This window comes from Marmota monax, unplaced genomic scaffold (assembly GCF_021218885.2).
Source record: "Marmota monax isolate L192 unplaced genomic scaffold, Marmota_monax_Labrador192_F-V1.1 WCK01_AAM20220418_F8-fsc00039, whole genome shotgun sequence".
Lineage (NCBI taxonomy): Eukaryota > Metazoa > Chordata > Mammalia > Rodentia > Sciuridae > Marmota > Marmota monax.
This window is the reverse complement of record NW_026693602.1, coordinates 5,385,452-5,407,281: the sequence shown is the minus strand read 5'-3', so window position 1 is coordinate 5,407,281 and position 21,830 is coordinate 5,385,452. Positions and strand designations below refer to the sequence as shown.

Sequence of the window (21,830 nt, the reverse complement as noted above, 5' to 3'; positions counted from 1 at the left end):
AGGTTTGAGCCTCAGCACCACATAAAAAAATAAACTAATTAAAGGTATTGTGTCCATCCTCAACTAAGAAGATTTAAATAAATAAATAAATGAACTATCATACCCTTCAATAAATAAAGTATATTCAAGGAAGGAAATAATTAGGAATATGAAGAGAGAGCCCACAGAAGGAAGAAAATTTTTGCTAGTTACTCTTCTGACAGAGGATTAATAGCTAGAATATATAAAGAACTAAAAAAAATTACACCAAAAAAACAAATAAAAAAAATAAAATAAATTAACAAGTGGGCAAATGAATTAAACAGATGCTTCTCAAAAGAAGAAATACAAATGGCCAATAAATACATGAAAAAATATTCACATCATTAGCAATAAAGGAAATGCAAATCAAAACTACACAGATTTCATCTCACACCACTGAGAATGGCAGTAATCAAGAATACAAATAATAAAAAACAAATAACTCAATCAATAAATGGGCCAAGGACCTGAAGAAACACTTCTCAAAAGATGATGCACAATCAATCAACAAGTACATGAAAAAATGTTCGGCATCACCAGCAATTAGAGAAATGCAAATCAAAATCACTCGAAGATTTCATCTCGCTTTAGTCAGAATGGCAGCTATTATGCATACAAACAACAGTAAGTGTTGGCGAGGATGTGGGGGAAAAGGTACACTCATACACTACTGGTGGGACTGCAAATTGATGCAGCCAATATGGAAAGCAGTATGGAGATTTCTTGGAAAATTGGGAATGGAACCACCATTTGACCCAGCTAACCCTCTCCTTGGTCTATCCCCAAAGGACTTAAAAACAGCATACTACAGGGACACAGCCACATCAATGTTTATAGCAGCACAATTCACAATAGCTAAATTGTGGAACCAACCTAGGTGCCCTTCAATAGATGAATGGATAGAAAAAATGAACTCACAGCTAGGGAAAGCAAAAAGCAAAAGATTACTAAGTCTGGCCTGGGGCTGTAGCTCAGTGGTAGAGCACTTGCGGAGCATGTGTGAGGCACTGGGTTTGATCCTCAGCACCATATAAAAATTAATAAAATAAAGGTCCATCAACAACTAAAACAAATATTAAAAACACACACCAAAAAAAAGATTAATGAGTCTGACTGCACCAACTTGTTTTTTTAATTTACAGTAACAGAAATCAAAACAAACTGAAAGAGAATGGGGGAAGTTATCTGTATGCCTCTTCCAAAAAAATAACAGAGGAAGGCAAAGGAACTCCTAAAATAAATATACATAACTAAAATTCTATTAAGGATTTTTAAATAAATTCTATTAAGACTCATATGAGTAAACATGTGAGTTTTTGTCAAGGTTCCATTTTTCATGGTAAATTATATCATCAAAAAAAGACTAATTTTTCAAGTGTATCATAGTCAAGGATTATGATTCATCCAATTTTGTACTTCTGGGGTCCAAAAGGTTAAAAATCTGTATTGATTTATTAATTTCCAATCCAAAGTGTGAAAGATGCTTACTTGAATTGGTTCTTTTTAACTGTGAAAGTTGAGTACTCTTTACTAATCATTTGACAAACTCTTTTTTTACAATTTTCCAACAAGTTGTGATAATATTTTTTTAATTACTTCTTAATACAATTCCTAATTTGTGAGAAAGCTGTATCAGCAAGTGAGTAAGTTCTCTTACCTGGGCAGCAAATATATTTTCACAACCTAATAGATCAGAAAGTAGTCTAACTCCATTTATATGACATTCAAGAAAAGCTAAAACTATGAAAACAAGATCAGTGGGAAGACTCTAATCTCAAAAGGACATAAGCAAACTTTCTGGAATAAAGGAAATGTTCTTATGTTGATGGTGGCAGTTATGCACAATGATAGAAATTTGTCAAACTCAGAAATGTAAAGGTGAATTTTACTACATCTGAATTAAACTTCAATAAACTTTTTTTTTTTTTTTTTTGAGTACTGGAGATTGAACCCCACCACTGAGCCACATTCCCAACTCTTTTTGTGTTTCTGAAATAGCTAAACTACTTAGGGTTTCAATTGTTAAGTCAGGCCTTCAACTTGGGATCCTCCTGTCTCAGCCACTCAAGTTGCTGGGATTACAGATGTGCACCACCGCACCCAGATCACTCAAGCATTTTTATACATTATCATTCCATCCTTACAATGGCCCTTTTAAATTGATATAATTATCTCCTTATTACATAGACTATTTTTACTGTACTTATAAAGAGCTAGTATAATATAAGAGTTAAAAATCTGTTGGCCACTGTATTCCCAGAACACAACAGGAGTTCAATAAATATTTGAGCTTTACCTCTGTGTGATCTTGGACAAAAACTTAAAACTCTTTAAACTTCAATTTCCTTATCCATTATAAGACTATAAAATAACTCTTTAAGAAGTAGATGTATTTAGCTCTTTTCATTCTTTAAAGTGCCAGGTATGACATTATGAGCATGAATGAATGAAATTTATTAATTTTTTCATAATACAGAATAAGACACTGGCATAGGGACAACATAGAGATATATGATAATGATAAAGCTTCAGATAAGCATATAACAATATAGCTGGGATACAGCCTATAATCCTAGCTACTCGGGAAGCTAAGCAAGGCCAGCCTGGGCAACTTAGTAAGACACTGTCTCAATTTTTTTTTTAAAGGGGGGGTGGTGCTGGGGATATAGCTCAGCAGTAAAGAGTATATGTGTGTATACATTTTTTTAATACACACACACACACACACACACACACAGTGACATAGGGCTAGGTATGTGACTAGTGGGAGAACATTTGCCTAGCACACAGGAAGCCCTGGATTAATTCCCAGTAACCCCCCGCCAAACACACAAATATATTTACATACATACATATATAAATATAGATATACAGATATATCAATGTAACTTAATTGCTCCTCATGTGAAACTGAAATGTTTATTCTAACAATTTTAAGAGAAAATTAGCACATTTGAAAAGGCCAGAAAGTATTAATGAATCTTTTAAAGAAAAAGAATTTCCTTTCACAAATGTCAATGTGATCATTTTGAGAAAAGTTGAAGGACTACATAGTTTAGAAAAGTTGGGGCCCATACTTCAGAATTGAGATAAACAATTTTGCCAGTAAGATATCATCTCCTGGGACATATTTCAGAGATTAGTGATTAATTAAGACATTTAAAATTGGATGCTATACATGGACAGGATAAGGAAAATTGCAGGAAAGCTCTTTTAATCTGGAAGACACCTTAGAGCTAATTTTGCAGGAAAAAAAAAACAGACTAGAGAGGCTAAGTGGAAAACTAAGTGATATATATATAACTGCCAATCATAAACATTTTTACAAATTTTGAGAGTCCCATATCATGGCCAACAATATCCTAAAATCTTCATTTACTCGTGGCCCTGACACTAGGCCATACAATTAAGATAAGTATTCTTAATCATAATTTTCATGAATATAGTATACACACCCATGTGTACATGGCATACACACATGCAAGCAAACACACACACACCACAGCCAGGAAGTAAATATAAATAATTTCTGATGTAATCATCAAGAATACAAACAATAATAAATGTTGGCGAGGATGCAAGGCAAAAGGTATACTTACTTATACATTGCTGGTAGGACTGCAAATTGGTGCAACCACTATTAGAAAGCAGTATGGAGATTCCTAAGAAAACTTGGAATGGAATCACCACTTGACCCAGTCTATCACTCTTCGATTTATACCCAAAGGACTTAAAGACAGCATACCACAGTGATGGAGCCACATCAATGTTTACAGCAGCCCAATTCACAACAGCCAAATTATGGAACCAACCTAGATACCCTTCAACAGATGAGTGGATACAGAAACTGTGGCATATTCACACAATGGAATATTACTTAGCCTTAAAGAAGCATGAAATTGTGGCATTTGCCGGTAAGTGGATGGAACTGGAGAATATTATGCTAAGTAAATAAACTAATCCCAAAGAACCAAAGGCCAAATGTTTTCTCTGATAGGCAGAGGCTAACTCACAATAAGGGGGCAGGGAGAATAGAGGTATTTTGGACTAGAAAAGGGGAGTGAAGGGAAGGAAAGGGCATAGGGGTAGGAATGATAGAAAGAGTAGGACATTATTACCCTACGTGCATATATGATTACATAACTTGTGTAACTTTACTTCATGTACAACCAACGAAAGATAAGTTATACTCATTTGTGATCTAAATTCTGTTTACGATATCTTGATGTTTTCCTTACCAGGCATGTTTTGGCTTTTCTAGAAATCTTCAACCTAAGAACTTGACTTGCCACATTCCCAGATACAACCTAATCTATACTGACTTGTTCAACCTGTTTTACGATGATGAAACTCTAACAGGGAAGTATCACCTAAAAATACTCTAAACCATGTGCAGTGGTACACATTTGAAATCCCTAGTTATTCAGGAGGCTGAGGCAGAAATCACAAGTTCAAGGCCAGTCTCAGCAACCCTGTCTCAAAATTTTAAAAGGGGGGGGAGGGGGGTATCCTGAGGACATAGTGGTAGAACACCCCTGGGTTTCACCCCCAGTATCACAAAAAATATACGAGTAAACATTTTTCAAATAATCAGATGTCAGCTATTTAAAGACTTGATGAGCACAGAGATAAGAAAACCCAATCGACCTGACCTGGCTACCCACAGTCACCAGGGAGCTAAAAGTGATATTGCTGCTTAGCTATACCCTTTGAATGAATATTTTCATCCTCTTAATTGCTCTGTTGCCATTTCACATATGCTCAGATTCTAAGGCAGCAACACTAAGGGTCAGAACAAGTACATAGACAAATGGACCCCATTAAGCACATCTTAACATCCAACCTATCTTGAGGGGTAAGGTAAGCCACACAGTTCTTAATACCAATTCATTGCCCTCAATTTATGAATATCTTACTCTATGAACTCTTTGTAAGAAATATTAAGTTGTGGAAACAGATGTATTTAGCTATTTAAATTATCTGAATAAGCAAATTTTCAAATCAAGTGAGAACTAGACATAAGGACACAGATGCAGAAGTTTAGGTTTGGGGAAAAGTAACAATCAGAGTCAAAATTTATGCCCTGAACATTGCTCATATGTTTGAAAAGTCTCAAGCCAGGTACCGATAGCCTCTTGTTCATCCAAAAAAAAAAAGACACACAAGACTTTATGAAGACTTGCTTTCAACTAGTTCAACTAGCTTGAGGTAGTCAAGCAATTCCTCTACCCAAGGGTGGAACTAGAAGTGATCAGAAGTATGGCAGATTCCCAGTCATAAGAAGACCTAGCAGAGCATGGTGGTGGATACTATGATTTAGGCAGATTGGGAAGCTGAGGCAGGAGGATCACAAGTTCAAGGCCAACTTCAGCAGTTTAGCAAGGCTGTTTCAAAATTTTAAAAAATAATAAAATAAATAAAAAGTGCTGGTGATGTAGCTCAGTGGTTAAGTGCCCTTGGGTTCAATCCCTGGTATCCAAAAATAAAGAAAGAAAATCTAAATCTAGTTAGGTTTTGTCTAACAAAGCAAACTTAGAGAAACTTTCTTTTTTACAGAGGGATAAACTGAAGTTCAGCAACCATCATTCTGAAACCCCCAGTGCAGGCAATTTTAACATTTGCCAACTTCTTCACTTTGATGATTTTAAAAAGCAGTACAAAGAACTGTCCTTTATACAAATCCTGTTAATATTCTGGTTTGACAGGATATGAATCCATTAGGGTGAATTGATCCTAGAGGAAAGTGAATAAATAGTTTAAGTAAGAGTGTTATTTCTGGGCTGGAGATGTGGCTCAAGCGGTAACGCGCTTGCCTGGCATGCGTGGGGTGCTGGGTTCCATCCTCAGCACCACATAAAATAAAATAAAGATGTTGTGTCCACCAAAAACTGAAAACTAAATATTAAAAAATATTTTTTAAAAAAAGTGTTATTTCTTCATCCAAACAATGTATAGCTAAAATTCACAGAGCACCTACTCTGTGCTAAGCATTATTCTAAACTCATATGTAATACTCCATTTAATCTACATAATCCTACAAAAAAAGGATATTCCTATTTACATGTAGAGAAACTGAGACACAGGAGGTTTAAGTAACTTGCTCAAGGTCAACCAGCAGGCAAGTGAGAAAATTCCAACCCACACTGCTTTTTCTGCCTCATGATTATGCAAGATGTTGCTTTTTTTTTGGTTTTGGTGTTTTTTTCCTTTTCCAGTACTTAGGCTTGAACACTAGGCCTCATGAATGTTAGGTGAGTGCTAACAACTGTGAGGGAGGGGTTGTTTTGGTTTTTGATTATAACTGTAAAAGAATCATACCAAACTTCTTCCCGCCCACCCTGGGAGATCTCTCCTAACTTATAACAGAAACAGATTGGAAGTCTTGAGATATGTTAAGTGGAAATTTATATATATCTTATCTATGTAGGTATATGAATTCTTCTTCCCTGTCCAAAAAATAAAACGGTATCCTGCTTATTAGTGAATTACCTAGCTCACAAATTCTGTTCCACAAATTGTATAGGCCTGGGGTGGGGGGATTAGTATCATTAGCAATTGTCTTTCTTGTTGTCCTCTTAAAGAGTTTGTATGGTTTTTAGAAAGAATGTTGGCCTGAAATCCTCTACTAACAAGAAACAAAGATTCTCAAACAAGCCTGGTATCCTAATTCAAATTCATCCACCTTTCAAATAAAAGAACTACCAGAAACCAAACCAATGTAATGCTAAGTAAAAAGGATACCAGCAGTAGAAACTAGGGGGAAACCTGCACATAGTTTCCCAGTTTGAAGCCTCAACTACTTACACCAGTATCTCCCTTTACCTAATTAAGCTGAGGCTCAGGCTTCCTCCAAACAGCCCAGAACACAGCCACTTACATATATAGAATGGATGATGTATGTAAAATGTATGAGTGAATGAATGAGTGAAGAAATGCACCTGGGACTCTTCTTCCACAGATGCTGACACTCCAATCTTCAGCTTCAGTAGGGCAGAATCTCCCTTCATCTAGGTATGTCAGGGTCTCCTCTATATGTGGAGATTTTCTAGAACTAAAAGAATTCAGCATATAGTTGTACTGACAGCTATAAGGAAAATAATTAGCAGGTCATAAGCAGAAAAGAACAAGTGAAATCTGGAGGAATCTCTCCTTACCATAAGAGGTCACACAGAGCTTACTCCCTTAGCAACAAAAATGCAGCAACATGTTTGCCATGTTTATGTCCAGGGAAATCCACTGGGGACTCAGCATCTAAGGTTTTGTGGTGGACTGGTCACACAGGTACCCTCTGCCTAGCACATACCAAAATTCCAGACCCCCAGAAGGAAAGCTGGTGTCCATCATAACATATTGTTTATACAGGCTTGGGGAGCACTGTGAGAGCAAGTTCCCATAGGCCGGCCAAGAGCCAACGTTTTTCTAAGGATGGCCACCTCAGCCTACGATGTTAACTCCTCGGAACAGCAAGTTATTAAACTTCTCTAGATGTCAGACTCACTTGAAGAAAGAGGAAAATAATAGAAACCACTTCATAGCTACCATAACTATTATAGTATAGAGTCCCCACAGTATTACTATTCAGGATGATAAAGACTTCAAGACCTAAAGATTAGTTGATGACAGTGATAAGGAAGACTGAAGAAAGTTACAGCCATGGTAAGATATTAACACAGAATTGGAGTAATTTTTAAATGGCCTTCAAATTATGGTATATCTCGGTTGATTTGACATATATAGCTTATTTCAAAAATATCTGGCTTCTACATACTAGGGCAAACTGAACATGATACATAATATATGACATAATGAGAAACACTGGAGGTTACTGTTCATCAATAAAAAATTGGAGGCTGGGGTAGTGGCTCAGTAATAGAGTACTTCCCTAACATGGGTGAGGTACTGGGCTTGATTTTCAGCACCATATAAAAATAATTAGATAAAGATACATTGAAAATTCTTTAAAAAAACGTTTTTAAAAATAACCAATAGTGGGGCTGGGGCTGGGGCTCGGCAGTGGAGTACATGCCTGGCGCATGCAAGGTACTGGGTTCAATACTCAGTACCATATAAATATAAATAAATAAAATAAAGATATTATGTCCAACTACAACTAAAAAATATATTTTTAAAAATAACCAATAGTGATACTCTGGAAACGTAATTTGTATTTGTCTTCAAAAAATTCATTTACATTAAAGCTTTTTTGTACTTTGTTTTTTACTTTTCTTTTTTGCTGTTGGGGCTCAAACCCAGGGCTCTGAGCCCATAAGGCAAGCATTTTATCGATAAGCTACATCCTAATCCTCACATAAAGCTCTGAAAGACTGTATTCCACAGTCAAATGTGAAGGTATTTTATATTACTATTAGTTATATCACACAAAAAATAACTTCACTGGATTTTTTGTTTGGGGGTGTTTGGGATTTTTTATTGTTGTTGTTATTTGTTTGTCTGCAGTGCTGGGGATCTAACCCAGGGTCCCACACATAACAGACAAGCACTCTACATCCCCAAACCCTTTTTCATTTTGAAACACAAGCACTCTACATCCTCAGCCCTTTTTCATTTTGAAACAAGATCTTGCTAAACTGAGGCTGGCCTCCAACTGTGATCCTCCTGCCTTAGTCTCTAGTTACTGGGATTACAGGTGTGTACCACCACGACTGGTGATGTCACTGTTTTTAATAGTGTAAAAGGAAAACAGTATTTATTACCAACATATTTGGAAAATCAGTCATCATACAACCACATGATATTATCTGTTCATTTTGACCCATAATCATAAACAGATGGAAATATAATTTTATAATACTCACATAAACTGGTTATGTTACTATGTGAAACTACTACATCAAGTGGGGAATAGACTATGTTCTACCACCCATCCTGCTTCCACAAAGATTCAGAGTCAAACTGGCAGCAAAATAGGTTTTACTCAAAGGTAGCTTTGAAGGAAGAGAGAAGAAATTTTTGTTTCAAATTTCCATCTTCAGAAAAACTGAAGGGCCAGGAAAGGTTTTACAGGAGGAGGCCAAATGGGACAAAAGGCAGGAAATATACATATGTAGATTTTAGCTAGGCTCTGTTAATCAGGAATGTGTCCATAGGCAGCCTTTACAATCAGTATGAGGAGTGCAGAAAAAGAAGTTATCAGGAAGTTTAGAAGTTAAAACAATTTGGAGTTTTAATTCTCAGTATGAGGAAGCTACCCTTGATTTTAGAAGAATCTGTTTTAGTTAAAGTTGTTATAAGAATCCTTGACATTGCTACAAGTGTATTACAAATTTAAAGTTCCATAGATATTGACATTTTATTTTTAGAGAGTTAAATTTCAAAGAAGAAAGTGGTTTTCCCTGATTTTTGGGGGGAAAGGGGTGCCAGGGATTGAACTCAGGGGTACTCAACCACTGTGCCACATCCCCAGCCCTATTTTGTATTTTATTTAGAGACAGGGTCTCACTGAGTTGCTTAGTGCTTCACTTCTGCTGAGGCTGGCTTTGAACTCTCATCCTCATTCCCAAGCTGTGATCACAGGCATGTGCCACCACACTCAGCTTAAAATTTTTATTGGTGCATTATTGTTGTATATAATGATGGGATTTGTTATTTCATATTCATAGACGGACACGACATAACAATTTGATTTGGCCAGCACTTCACACCTCCCTCCCCACCTCCTATTGCTCTACAGATCTCCTTTTGATTACCTTGAGATCTGCCCTCACTTTTTTCCTTTTTCCTCTCTAGCTTCTACACATGAGAGAAAATACAGGATCCTTGGCCTTCTGAGTTTGACTTATTTTGCTTATCATAATGGTCCTGCAAATGCCATAATTTCATTTTTCTTTATGGCTGAGTAAAACTCCATTGTGTATATATATACATTTTTCTTTATTCATTCATCTGTTGATGGACACCTATGCTGGTTCCATAGTTTGCTATAAAATAAGAAAATTAAGCTAGAAATCAACAACAGAATAAAATATGGGGAATCCCCAAATGTTTGGAAATTTTTAAATAACTCACATTTTTAAATAATTCACAGTCAAAGATGAAATCACAAAGGAACTAGAAAGTATTTTGAACTGGAAGAAACTGTTAAAAAGCATATCAGAATTTGTTATAAAACCAACCCAGTGTCTGGAGGAAAATTTATAGCTTTAAATTCCTAAATTGGAAGGATGAAAGATCTCAAATCAATAACTAAACTTCTATTTTAAGAAACTAAAAAAAGAAAGGCAAAGTAAATGCAAAGTAAGCCGAAGGAAGAAAGACTAAAATGGAAATTGATGAAACTGAAAACAGAAAAACCATATTTAAAAAAAAACAAGACTTTAACTAAACTTGTTTCTTTAAGAAGAGCAATAAAATTGACAAAGCTAGAAAGATCAAGTGAAAAAGGATACATGCTAGAACGTAAGGAGTCAAAAAGAGACATCACTACAAGTACATACAGGAGGCTGGGGCTGGGGCTCAGTGGTAGAGCACTTGCCTAGCATGTGTGAGGCACTGGATTCGATTCTCAGCACTGCATTCGATTCTCAGCACTGCATATCAATAAATGAATAAAATAAAGATCCATCAATATCTACAAGAAATTTAAAAACATACAGGAATATCATGAACTATATGTCAAAAAATTAAATAGCTTACATGAATGGACAAATCCTTAGAAAGACAATTAGTAAAACTAACTCAAAAATTAGCACAGAATCTGAATAGATCTACAACTAAAGAAATTCAATCAGCAATTTTTAATTTCCTAACTAGAAAAACCCAGGCACAGATGCTTTCACTGGTAAGCTGTTAAGTTCTATCAAATATATTCAACAAGGTAGTAACACCAATACTTCACAAACTCTTACAGAAAATAAGAAGCAGGAATGCTCAATTCATTCCACGAACCAGTATTGCTCTAATGCCAAATCCAAAGATTTTCACAAGAAAAGAAATACACAAGGCTGGTAACTCAGCGGCAGAGGTTTGCTCAGCATGCACTGGGCACTGAGCCCTGGGTTCCATTCCAGCACTACAAAAAATAATCTTTTCTCTTTTTAAAAGAAATATACCAACCAATATTCCTTACAAATACAGATGCAATAATGTCCAACTAAAATCAACAAATCAATTTCAGCAAAGTATAATTATATACAATGACCAAGTTCCATTTGTCTGAGGAATATAAGGCTAATTTATACCTGAAAATCAAATAACATAATACAATATTAATGGAATAAAGGACAAAACCAATGATCATTTTAAAAACTAGGGTGACCAACCTTACTGGTTTGTCTAGGACTGAGGGGTTTTCCAAGATTCAAGACTTTCAGAGCTAAATTCAGGAAAGTCCTGGGAAAATTTACAGCTGGTAATGATAATATAAAAAGCATTGACAAAATTCAATACCTATTTCATGACAAACACAATGAAAAAATTAAAAATAAAAAGAAACTTCCTCTACCAATTATGATGGCAGCATTATAATCTTAATAATAAAAGACTTAATTCTTTCCTCATAAAAGTATACAGATGCCTACTCTCCCCACTTTTAATCAACCTTGTATTGGTGGCTTTAGTCATGAAAGGAAAGAAGGGAGAAAGGAAAGGAAATGGCTGAGGGAGGGAGAAAAAGAAGGGAAAAAGAATGCAGGGATGACATGAAACTGTATGCAGAAAATACTAAGGAATTCACAAACACACACACACAAAAAAAAAAAAAAACTAATAAATTATTTCAGTGACATTTAAGGATACAAGATCCATCTGCAAAAATCAACTGTTTCTATTATACTACCAACAAAAATCTGACACAAATTTTTAAAAAGATAATGCCATTAACAATAGCATCAAAAAGAATAAAACAGGCATGAACTGATCAGAAGTAGCATTAATATGGTATATACTACAATGAAATATTACTGAGCCTTTAAAAGGAAGGAAATTGTGCAATATGCAACATGGACAAACTTCGAGAACATTTGACTAAGGGAAATGAACCAAACACAGGACAATACATCCACTTATGAGGTATCTAAAATAGTTAAACTCCGGCTGGGGCTGTAGCTCAGTGGTAAAGCACTTGCCTCGTAGGTGTGAGGCCCTGGGTTCAATCTTCAGCACCCCCATTGATGGAAGTAAGGAAAGAAGGAAGGAAGGAAGGGAGGGAGGAAGGAAGGAAGGAAGGAATTATGTCCGTCTACAACTAAAAAAAAAAATAATGAAATAAAATAGTTAAACTCAAAGAAGCCAGGAGCTGGGGTAGGAAGGAGTAAGGAGCAATAGCCATAAAGTTTCAGTTATGCAAGATGAATAAGTTCTACTGATCTGCAAAACAATATTTTGCCTATAACGAATAGTACTGTATTCTATACTTAAAAAGTTAAGGGTAGGGGCTGAGGTCGTGGCTCAGTGGTGGAGCGCTTGCCTAGCATACATGAGGCACTGGGTTCGATTCTCAGCACCATATAAAATAAATAAAATAAAGGTACTGTGTCCATCTACAACTAAAAAATGTTATTTTTTTTTTTTAAGTTAAGGGTAGCCAGCAATGGTAGCACATACCTGTAATCCCAATGGCTCAGAGGCTGAGGGAGGAGGATAACAAGTTCAAGGCCAGCCTCAGCAACTAAGCCAGACCCTGCCTAAAAATAAAAAATAAAAAGAGATAGGGGGCTGGGGATGTGGCTCAAGCAGTAGCGCGCTCGCCTGGCATGCGTGCGGCCAGGGTTCAATCCTCAGCACCACATACAAAGATGTTGTGTCCACCGAAAACTAAAAATAAATAAATATTTTAAAAAAAAAAAAAAAGAGATAGGGATGTGGCTCAGTGATTAAACACCTCTGAGTTCAATCTCTGGTATCCAAAAAAAAAGGTAAGGGTGGGGGTAGATCTGACATTTAGTGTTTTTACTATATTTTTTTTTTTTTTACAAAAGAAATGGGAGGACTGGGGATATATCTCAGTTGGTAGTGCTTGCCTCACATGCCCAGAGCCCTGGGTTCAATCCCCAGCACCACCAAAAAAAAAAAAAAAATGGAACATTCGATTTGTTCACTGAAAAATGCAAACATCATTATTATAGATGAATGTTGAAGATGATCAATAAATGGTAAAAAAATTTCATGTTCATATATTAGAAGACTCAATATGATAAGACAATAACTCTCCCCAAATTCATTTATAGATTCAATGTAAACCTCTAATAAAAATTCCAGCAGACTTTTTTTACAGTAATTAACAGGCTGATCCTAAAAACTTTACACAGGACCCAGAACAGTTAAAACATTTTTTAAAAACAAAATTGGAAGGCTTATACTACCTGGTTTCATAACTTACCAGAAAGCACAATGAATTAAAACAGGTGGATAAAGATATAAGGACAGACATATATATAATGGAACAGAAGTAAGGGCATACGAATAAATTTATACATTTAAAATCAATGGGAAACTGATCACTTTTTCAATAAATAGTACTAGAATAATCCATAGAATAAAGAAGAATTTAGACCCTTGTTTCACATCATACACAAAAATTAGTTCAAAATAGATCATAAAATTGGCTGTGATTGTGGCTCAGTGGCACAGTGCTTGCCTAGCATGTGTAAGGCACTGGGTTCGATTCTCTGCACCACATCTAAATAAATAAAGATCCATTGACAACTAAACAGTATTTTTTAAAAAATAGGTTATAAAATTAAAATGTAAGAGCTAAAACTATAAAACTTATGAAAGAAACAATGGAGAAAATCCTCAAGACATGGATTAGGCAAAGCTCTTACACAAAACAACAAAATCATATCATAAAAGAAAAAAATTAAAAAACCAGATTTCATCCAAATTAAAACTTGTGTGCTTCAAAAGTCCCTAATATTCAATTTAAGAAGAAAAGAGAGGGGCTGGGGTTGTAGCTCAGCGGTAGAGAGCTTGCCTAGCATGTGTGAGGCCCTGGGTTCAATCCTCAACACCACATAAAAATTAATTATTTAAAGAAAGAAAGAAAGTTATTGTGTCCATCTACAACTAAAAATATTTTTTAAAAAGAGGACAGGGGGAGGGGCTAGGACTGTGGCTCGTCGGTAGAGCGCTGGCCTAACATGGGCTGGACCCGGGTTAGATCCTCAGCACCACATAAAAATAAAGGTATTGTGTTGTGTCCATCTACACCTAAAAAATAAACATTAAAAAAAAAGGCGGGGGGAGAAGACCAGTCACAGACTAGGAAGAAATATTTGCAAACAATATATCTAGTAAAGGACTTATATCCAGAATATACTATAAACTCTTACAAGTCAGTAAGAAGTCATTCAACCCAACTTAAAAATGGACAAAAGATTTGAACAGCTATGTCACCAAAAGATATATGAATGGGTAATAATCATATAAAAAGGTGCTCAACACTGTGAGTTATAAGGAAGTTTGAAATTAAAACAATGAGTTAACCACTTCATATCCACTCAGATAGCTATTAATAAGTGTTGTCAAGGATATGAAGAAAACTGGAATTCTCATATATTACTGTTAAAAATGTAAAGTGGTACAGTCACTTTGAGACACAGTATGGCAATTTCTTCTAAAGTTAAATATAGGGCTGGGGATATAGCTCAGTTGGTAGAGTGCTTGCCTTGCATGCACAAGGCCGTGGGTTGGATTCCCAGCACCACAAAAAAAAAAAAAAAAAAAAAAAAGTTAAACACATGCCTGGCAGGTGCATTTGCCTGTAATCCCAGTGGCTGGGAAGGCTGAGGCTGAGGCAGGAGAATTCCAAGTTCAAAGCCAGCCTCAGCAATATAGCAAGGGCCTAAGCAGCAAGACCCTGTCTCAAAATAGAAAAATAAAGAGACTGGGGATCTAGCTCAGTTGGTAGAGTGCTTACCTAGCATGTACAAGCCCTGGGTTCAATCCCCAGCACCACCAAAACAATAGAAAAATAAAAAGGGCTGGGGATGTAGTTAAGTGGTTAAGCACCTCTGGGTTCAATCCCTGGTACCAAAAAAAAAAAAAAAAGTTAAACATTTCAAAGTAGTTCTACTCCCAGGTATATACCCAAGAAAAACAAAAGCCTATATCCACATTAAGACTTAAATGTTCAGGAAGCATTATTTAAAATGTTCAAAAACTGAAAACAATCCAAATATCTATCAACTGATTTAACAAATACCAAAAAGAGGTATATCCATACAAAAAAAAATTTACTACTTGGCAATAAAAAGGAATAAAACCCTAATATTAATACATGCTACAATATAGATGAATCGAAAAACATGCAAAGCGAAAAAAAATGATGTAAAAGACTATATACTGCATAATTCCATCATATGAAATACCCAGAAAAAGCAAATAAATCTATGGAGACAGAACAATTGGTGCTTGCCTAGGGATGAAGGATGAGGGGAATGAGAAATAACTGCAACAGGCCAGAGAGAACTTTTAGAAGTAAAATGTTCTAAAACAGACTTGTGATAGTTTCTGAATTCTATGTATTTACTAAAAATATTTAATCATACTCTCAAAATGAATGAATTTTTGCTTTTAATTAAGTTGAAAACCTAATTTCTTTAAAGTGTACACTCCCAAGAGAAATGAAAACATGTTCACCAGAAAAAAAACAAACTGTACACAAACATCCACAGTATTATTCATAATGAAAAAGTAAAAAAAAAAAAAAAAAAAAAACAACTCAAATGTTAATCAAATGAAGAATGGGTAAACACAATAAAGTACATTTATACAATGAACATTATTCAGCAATAAAAAGCACTGACACATGCTACAATATGCATAAATTTTGAAAACACTATGAAAGAAGCCAGTCACAAAAGACAACATATTGTACAGTTTCATTTTTATGAAATTTCCAGTACAGGCAAATCTATAGATAGAAAGTAGATGAGTGGTTCCCTAAGACTGTGAGTGTTGGGGAGAAATGGTGACTGCTAATGAAAATAGCATTCTTTCTGAGAGTGATAAACATGTTCTAAAACTGTTGAAGTTAATGGTTGCACAACTCTGTGAATATACTAAAAACCACTTAACTGTATACTTTAAATCAAACTGAATGGTATGTGAATTATATCTCAACAAAGCTGTTACCTCTTCCCCCAAAAAAGGTATTGAACTGTGAGCAGGTAAAAACATCAACACTGGCAGGGCCTACCACACCCTACCACAACTGAGGATACTTAGGACAGAAAAATCCCAGTTTGAAACTCTTTCCAACTACACTCAAGCTAATTATTTTCTAAGTGAGTGTTTATACCCTAAATGAGGTACAATGATTAATCCAAGTGTTCAGCTAAGTTTAAAAACAGGATAATATTAAATATTCGAATTTCACATGCCCAAGGTATTTCAATTTTTACTTCATGTGTTTAACTACTACATGTCTCAATTATATTCATATGAATGCACTCTGTAAACTGTATTGTCTTATGTAAACTTTAATTATTCTTAAATTCCCTTAATATAATTATTTTCCACTCATTAAAGTTAGAAATTCTACCTTTTGAAGAAACTGTAAAACACAGCTATCCATAGCTACCTCAGTAAACCAGACCTTCTGTGATCCTGGCACTAAGTAAAGTATATAATTCGCCTCTCGACAGAGACTCGGATAAAAAGCAAAGCAAATCTGATACCAAACGCAGATACGGTTCTCTCATCACCGGATTAAAATTTAAACCACACAGGTCAAGTAAATGTTCAAAACACAAGAAAGAGGGGGTTCAGTTTTACAATGAGGTGTCCCCATCTTAGTACTCATTTAATGAAGTACTAAGAACTTAAAGGCTATTCTGCGGGGCATCTGGCTCCTACAAAGACAGCCCAGGACGCTGGCACACCAAGAACACTAGAAACTGTGCGATCTGGATCCCTCCTGGCGCTATGGAATATTTTCTGTCCTTTACTGACGGATAAAAACCCCGAGCGGAGCAAGGGGGGCCGGCTGCCCGGCGCGCAGCGCGGCGGGGCCAGCGGGTCCGCAGCCGGCAGAGCCCGGCCGTCCCCCTAGGGCGCCCCCACGACACTCCAGAGCGAGGTCCCCGAGGGCCAGCTCCGCCAGCAAAGGACCCAGAAGGCGGTCACTGGACGTGCGTGTCACTGAGCCCGTTTTTGTTTTGTTTAAAACAGATTCCGAGCACAGGCAAGCCTCCCTACCCCCGGGAATAGGGGGAGCTGGCAGCAGGGGGCCGGCGTGGAGAGCGAGAATAAAAGAACGGTCGAGTACAACCTGTCGTGCCAGCCGGCGGCGGTGGCGAGGGAAGGTACGGGGCGGCGATAAGGCCCGACGGGGAAGGAAACTGCTGTCCAGCCCTCCCGCCGCCCCGAGCGGCCGGAGCCTCCAGGTCCCGCCCCGAGCTCGCCGCCCAGCCCCGGCGCCGGCCGCAGCCTCCCGCCGACACAGACCCTCCCAGGACGCGCTTCCTCCGGAGCCGGACCCCCGCCCTGGCCTCCCCGGGAGCCGAGGCGGGTCAGTGCAGTCCGCTCCTCGGCAGAGGTGACTCGCGCCGAGATGTAAACACAGCGCGACCAGCTGCGCGGGCCCATCCCCCCCCACCGGGGTCCGTAACCCCGTCCCACCCCGCGCCCCGCGCTCCCCGCGGGCAGGCGCGCAGCGCGCCTTCGCCTTTCTCCAAGTCCCGCTCCCGACCGTTGCCCGGGGCGCTCGGCCCCCTTCCCCCAGTCCCCGGCCGGTGTCACCCCCACAGCCTCCGGAAAACCCCTCCGCAAAGCCGGGAGCAAACAACACAGGCGCGGGGCGGGGGCGCGGAGGGAGGCGGCGGCACTCAGGACGGCAAGGCTTTATCGCCGCGCCCTTCGCGCTCCCTCTCACCAGCCTCAGCGGCCCGCGTTCTTACCTGCTCTCCACGTCGCCGGGAAGACCGCGGCGTCCCTTTCCCTCCCAGCAGGGCCGCGGACTAGCCGCTGCTGCTGCCGCCTTTGGCCGGGCGTCCGGAGGGAGCCGGGGCCTCCCCGGCAGCCCGAGCCGCTCCACAGGGAGAGGAGGAGACAAAACAGAGGCGCGCCGCCCCGCGCAGCGCCCCCCGCCCGCGCCGCCCCACCGACCCCCAACCGCCGCGGCGACGGCGGCGACACAGAGCCCGGCGCGGGGAGCACTGGTGGCCCCCGCCCCGCTCCCGGCCCCCTCCCTCCACCCCCGCTCGGCTCCTCCCCTTCGGCCTCCTGCCGCCGCCACCAGGACACTCGAGTCCGCCTCCCCCACCCGCCCGCTCCGGGCGCTCCTCCCTCCCCACGCGGCGGGGGGGCGGCACCGCCAGTCACCGCAGCGCCTGTCAAACGCGGGCCGGCTATTTATACCCCGCGGGGCCCCACCGCCCCGGCTCCCGGCCCCCGCCTGCCAACCGAGCCTGCCCCTCGCGCTCTCGAATCCCGCCCTCCCCTCGTCGCCCAACTTCTCCCAAACCCGGCTTCTCAGGTAAAGACGCTCGCCACTAGTCCTGCCCCTGGGGGTCTGCCCATACCGCTCTCGGCTCCCCGCTCCGACCCCAGACTGCTGCGGGGGCTCTGCCGCGCGGGGCAGGCGCGTGGGGACGGCGGGGCCGCGCGTGCACCTGCAGCGCCCGCCCGCTTCTCCCAACCGGCCGGGACGGCACGCACACTCCCTCGCCACTCTCGGAGCCCTCCGCGGGCCCGCCTGTCACCCCCATCCCCAACTCGGGACTCCCGCCTTTCTCCTCAGGGGACTCCGCACTGGGGCAGTCTGACAGTGAGGGCCAAGGGTTGCAAAAACTCCAGCCCGTGTTCTCGGGGTCCCCGCTCCCAGCCTCTGCTAAGTGAAAGGTGGGGGCGCGGGCGGGCAGGAGCGCGACGCCGGCCCCGCCCCGGCCGCTGACGCACGTGGCGCACCGCCCCGGCAGCCTCGCGCCCCTCGGCGCCGCCGCTCCTCCCCGCTCGCAAACGCCCGGCCTAGTACACCCGCGGACCCCGCCCCGTTCCCAGAAATTACCACCCGCCCAACGGCCCGGCCGCGCGGCGGTTGGTGCCCGCGTTTGCTGGCGGTCGGGCCGCGGGGCCCAGCGCGCAGCTGCGGAGCGCGGCGGGCGGCCCCTCGCGCTGCCCCGGGAGCCCGGCGCCCGCACCTAGCCTTTGTCGCTCCTCTCCCAGTCAGCGACGGAGAAGTAACTCTAGCCCCAGTATCGATGCAAGAATGAGGGAGTGTGTTGGCGAAGGAGTCTTTTGGCCCAGGTGCCTGCGAATTCGAAAACGAAAACCCAGCAGAAGCTGCACGCTTCTGGTTTCCACACTTTCACACAAAGGGGAACCTCTGCGCAGGGCGCACTCACGCGCCTTCAAGTGCACAAAAGCCAATGACACGGTACCCTCGCCGGTCCTGCGTTGCGAGCGTCTCATTAATGGCCTTTCTGAGGCATGGTTATGCAGACAAACCCTACTATATGTTCCACCACCACCATTCCCCGCTGCCGCGTTTTCTTGTATTTGTTTCTTTAACAAAGAGCACTGACTGTCCCGGTGCGCGCGGGGACTGACTCGGCTCCCTTTTCGGGCGCTGGCAGCCTCACTGCGAGGGACCCAGCGCTTGGCGCAGCATTCACCACGTTTGCTTCTGGGCTCCAGTCTTTCTCTTTTTACTGTTTCATGGTCAATTTTGAACGTAGAAGAAACCCTGAGCGGTATGAGTTATAGCTGAACTTGAAAGGAACGTGGGAACCACGGAAATTACTCTAGAGTAAGGCTCAAAGGTCAGAGAACCACAAGAGGCTCCACTGTTTTTTAAATCCCTGAAGAATCAAGAATTTAATAATCTCTTTTTAAAGTTGTTATTGCCTTTCTGTTTACATCGTGGTGAATCTTCCTTTCTTAAGTAGCCGTGGGGGTTCTTGTTCTTATTTAGGAGATTTTTTACTCTTAAAATGCAGGGGAAACCTGGGTAGCATGATAGCTATCCAGAGATCCTCTTAGCTCCAATAGAGTTTTGTGAATTCCTGAGTTCTAAGACATGCAACCATTGCCACCCGTTAGAACCAAAGAATTTATGGAGCTTTGATAACATTGAAAACTTTAAGGCACAGTAAACAAGGTGCTGCAAATGGCATTCTTTCAAGGGCACTATTTTTATCCCCCATTTCTTGCAGAGTAGACTATCACTTCCGGGAGCCATTGCCCACTTGGATGTTTGCAAGTAATAGTCATTACTACTGCATCTGCATAACACTAAGAAGCATGCAAGGACAGAGCTTGATTCCTGAAGTTAAGCGAAGCTCTTACCTGCTGGGTCATATCTTTCCTATTAGCCACCTTGAAAAGAAATGTATCTCAGTGCCAATTGGAAGTAACCTGGGAAGTCCCAGGCTGATACCATTGGTAGATATTATTGTTCCCAAATTCTCACTCTCCATGCCTTCATGCACTTTGAAATGTAGAGTTTTGTGAATTCCTGATTTCTAGTTCCTTCCATTAGAGATAGAATGAATCTCCACCCTGTTGATGTTGGGTTTAGATCATTTTACTTGCCTTGGGCCAAAGGAGTAGGGGCAGAAGTGACAGTGTAATGGTTGTGGACCTGGCCTGAGGGTGTGTTGCAGGTTTCTGCTTGCCTCACTGGCACTCCTGCCTCTCACAATGTGAAGAACATGTCTGGGGAGTCTGCTGGTCCAAGAAGGATGAGACACATGGAACAGGTCTGGAACCACCCCAGTGTGCTGCCAGCAACCAGTAGAATACAGGATGTTTTGTAAGCCTTGTGTTTTGGGGTACTCTTCCCAGGATTAGTGTTGCAGTTGCTGACAGAATAACAGAGCAATCTATCTTCATTGACTCTACTTTTTTACTAAATGAGACCTTGGGTATTGGCCTTCATGGTGCCAAACTTGATATCTCTGGCACAGCTCCTTAGTAGTGAGTGGGTCTTAGACACATGCCTGTGGAAGCAGGCCAAATAAGAAACCCAGAGATTTGCAGTAGTCCTCAAAAGATCTTATATAAGTAAGAAAGGTCCAGTGTGGCCAGAAGTCCAGTAGGATGCTAAGGATCATGGAACACATCTCCATGTGGTAAATGGATTTCTTTTGCCTTTGTTTTTGTTCATTTGATTTGGTAGTTTGGTTTGCTTTGAGTTTTTAGAGTTTTGAGATATCTTTGTATTTTCTATCACATAATTTATTTCATAATTATGCATGTGATTCATTAATACATTCTCATCATTTTTTTTTTGTACCAGGCATTGAACTCAGGGGCAATTAACCACAGAGCCAAATTCCTAGCCCCTTTTTATATTTTATTTAGAGACAGGGTCTCACAGAGTTCCTTAGGGCCTCACTAAGTTTCTGAGGCTGGCTTTGAATTCACAATCCTCCTACTTCAGCTTCCTGAGCCACTGGGATTACAGGAATGTGCCATGGTGCCCAGCTCATCAATGTTCAAGTAACACAAAATAAAATAAAATAAAATGGTAGAATTATTTATCCTTTTTTCTATGTTCATTTCATCTTTGTTCTAATTATATAGGAAATTCTTTTTAAAAATCTGGCCTGTCTTCAGTGTGACAGCCTAGCCAAAGGAAGAGGTTTTTCTGCTTTTATTTTATTTTTTTTTAAATTTTTTAATACTTATTTATTAGTTTTCGGCGGACACAACATCTTTGTTTGTATGTGGTGCTGAGGATCGAACCCGGGCCGCACGCACGCCAGGCGAGCGCGCTACCGCTTGAGCCACATCCCCAGCCCCGTTTTTCTGCTTTTATATCAAAATGTTAAAAGGTCCCAGCGGCTTGGGAGGCTGAGACAGGAGGATCATGGGTTCAGAGCCAGCCTCAGCAACAGCAAATCACT

The 21,830-nt window shown here is 40.5% G+C and overlaps 1 protein-coding gene across 4 annotated transcripts in view; it reads right to left on the bottom strand.

Moving 5' to 3' along the window:
- Elf2 (E74 like ETS transcription factor 2) overlaps positions 1-18,049 on the bottom strand; it is a 99,524-nt gene extending 81,475 nt beyond the window's left edge. For 2 of the 4 annotated variants that reach the window (XM_046459534.2, XM_046459535.2), the window contains exon 1: positions 17,880-18,049. The gene's annotated coding sequence lies outside the window, so the exon portion shown is untranslated. The remainder of the gene's footprint in view (positions 1-17,879) is intronic. The other 2 variants (XM_046459531.2, XM_046459533.2) reach the window with 1 other exon arrangement.
- Between the last annotated feature and the right edge of the window lie 3,781 nt (positions 18,050-21,830).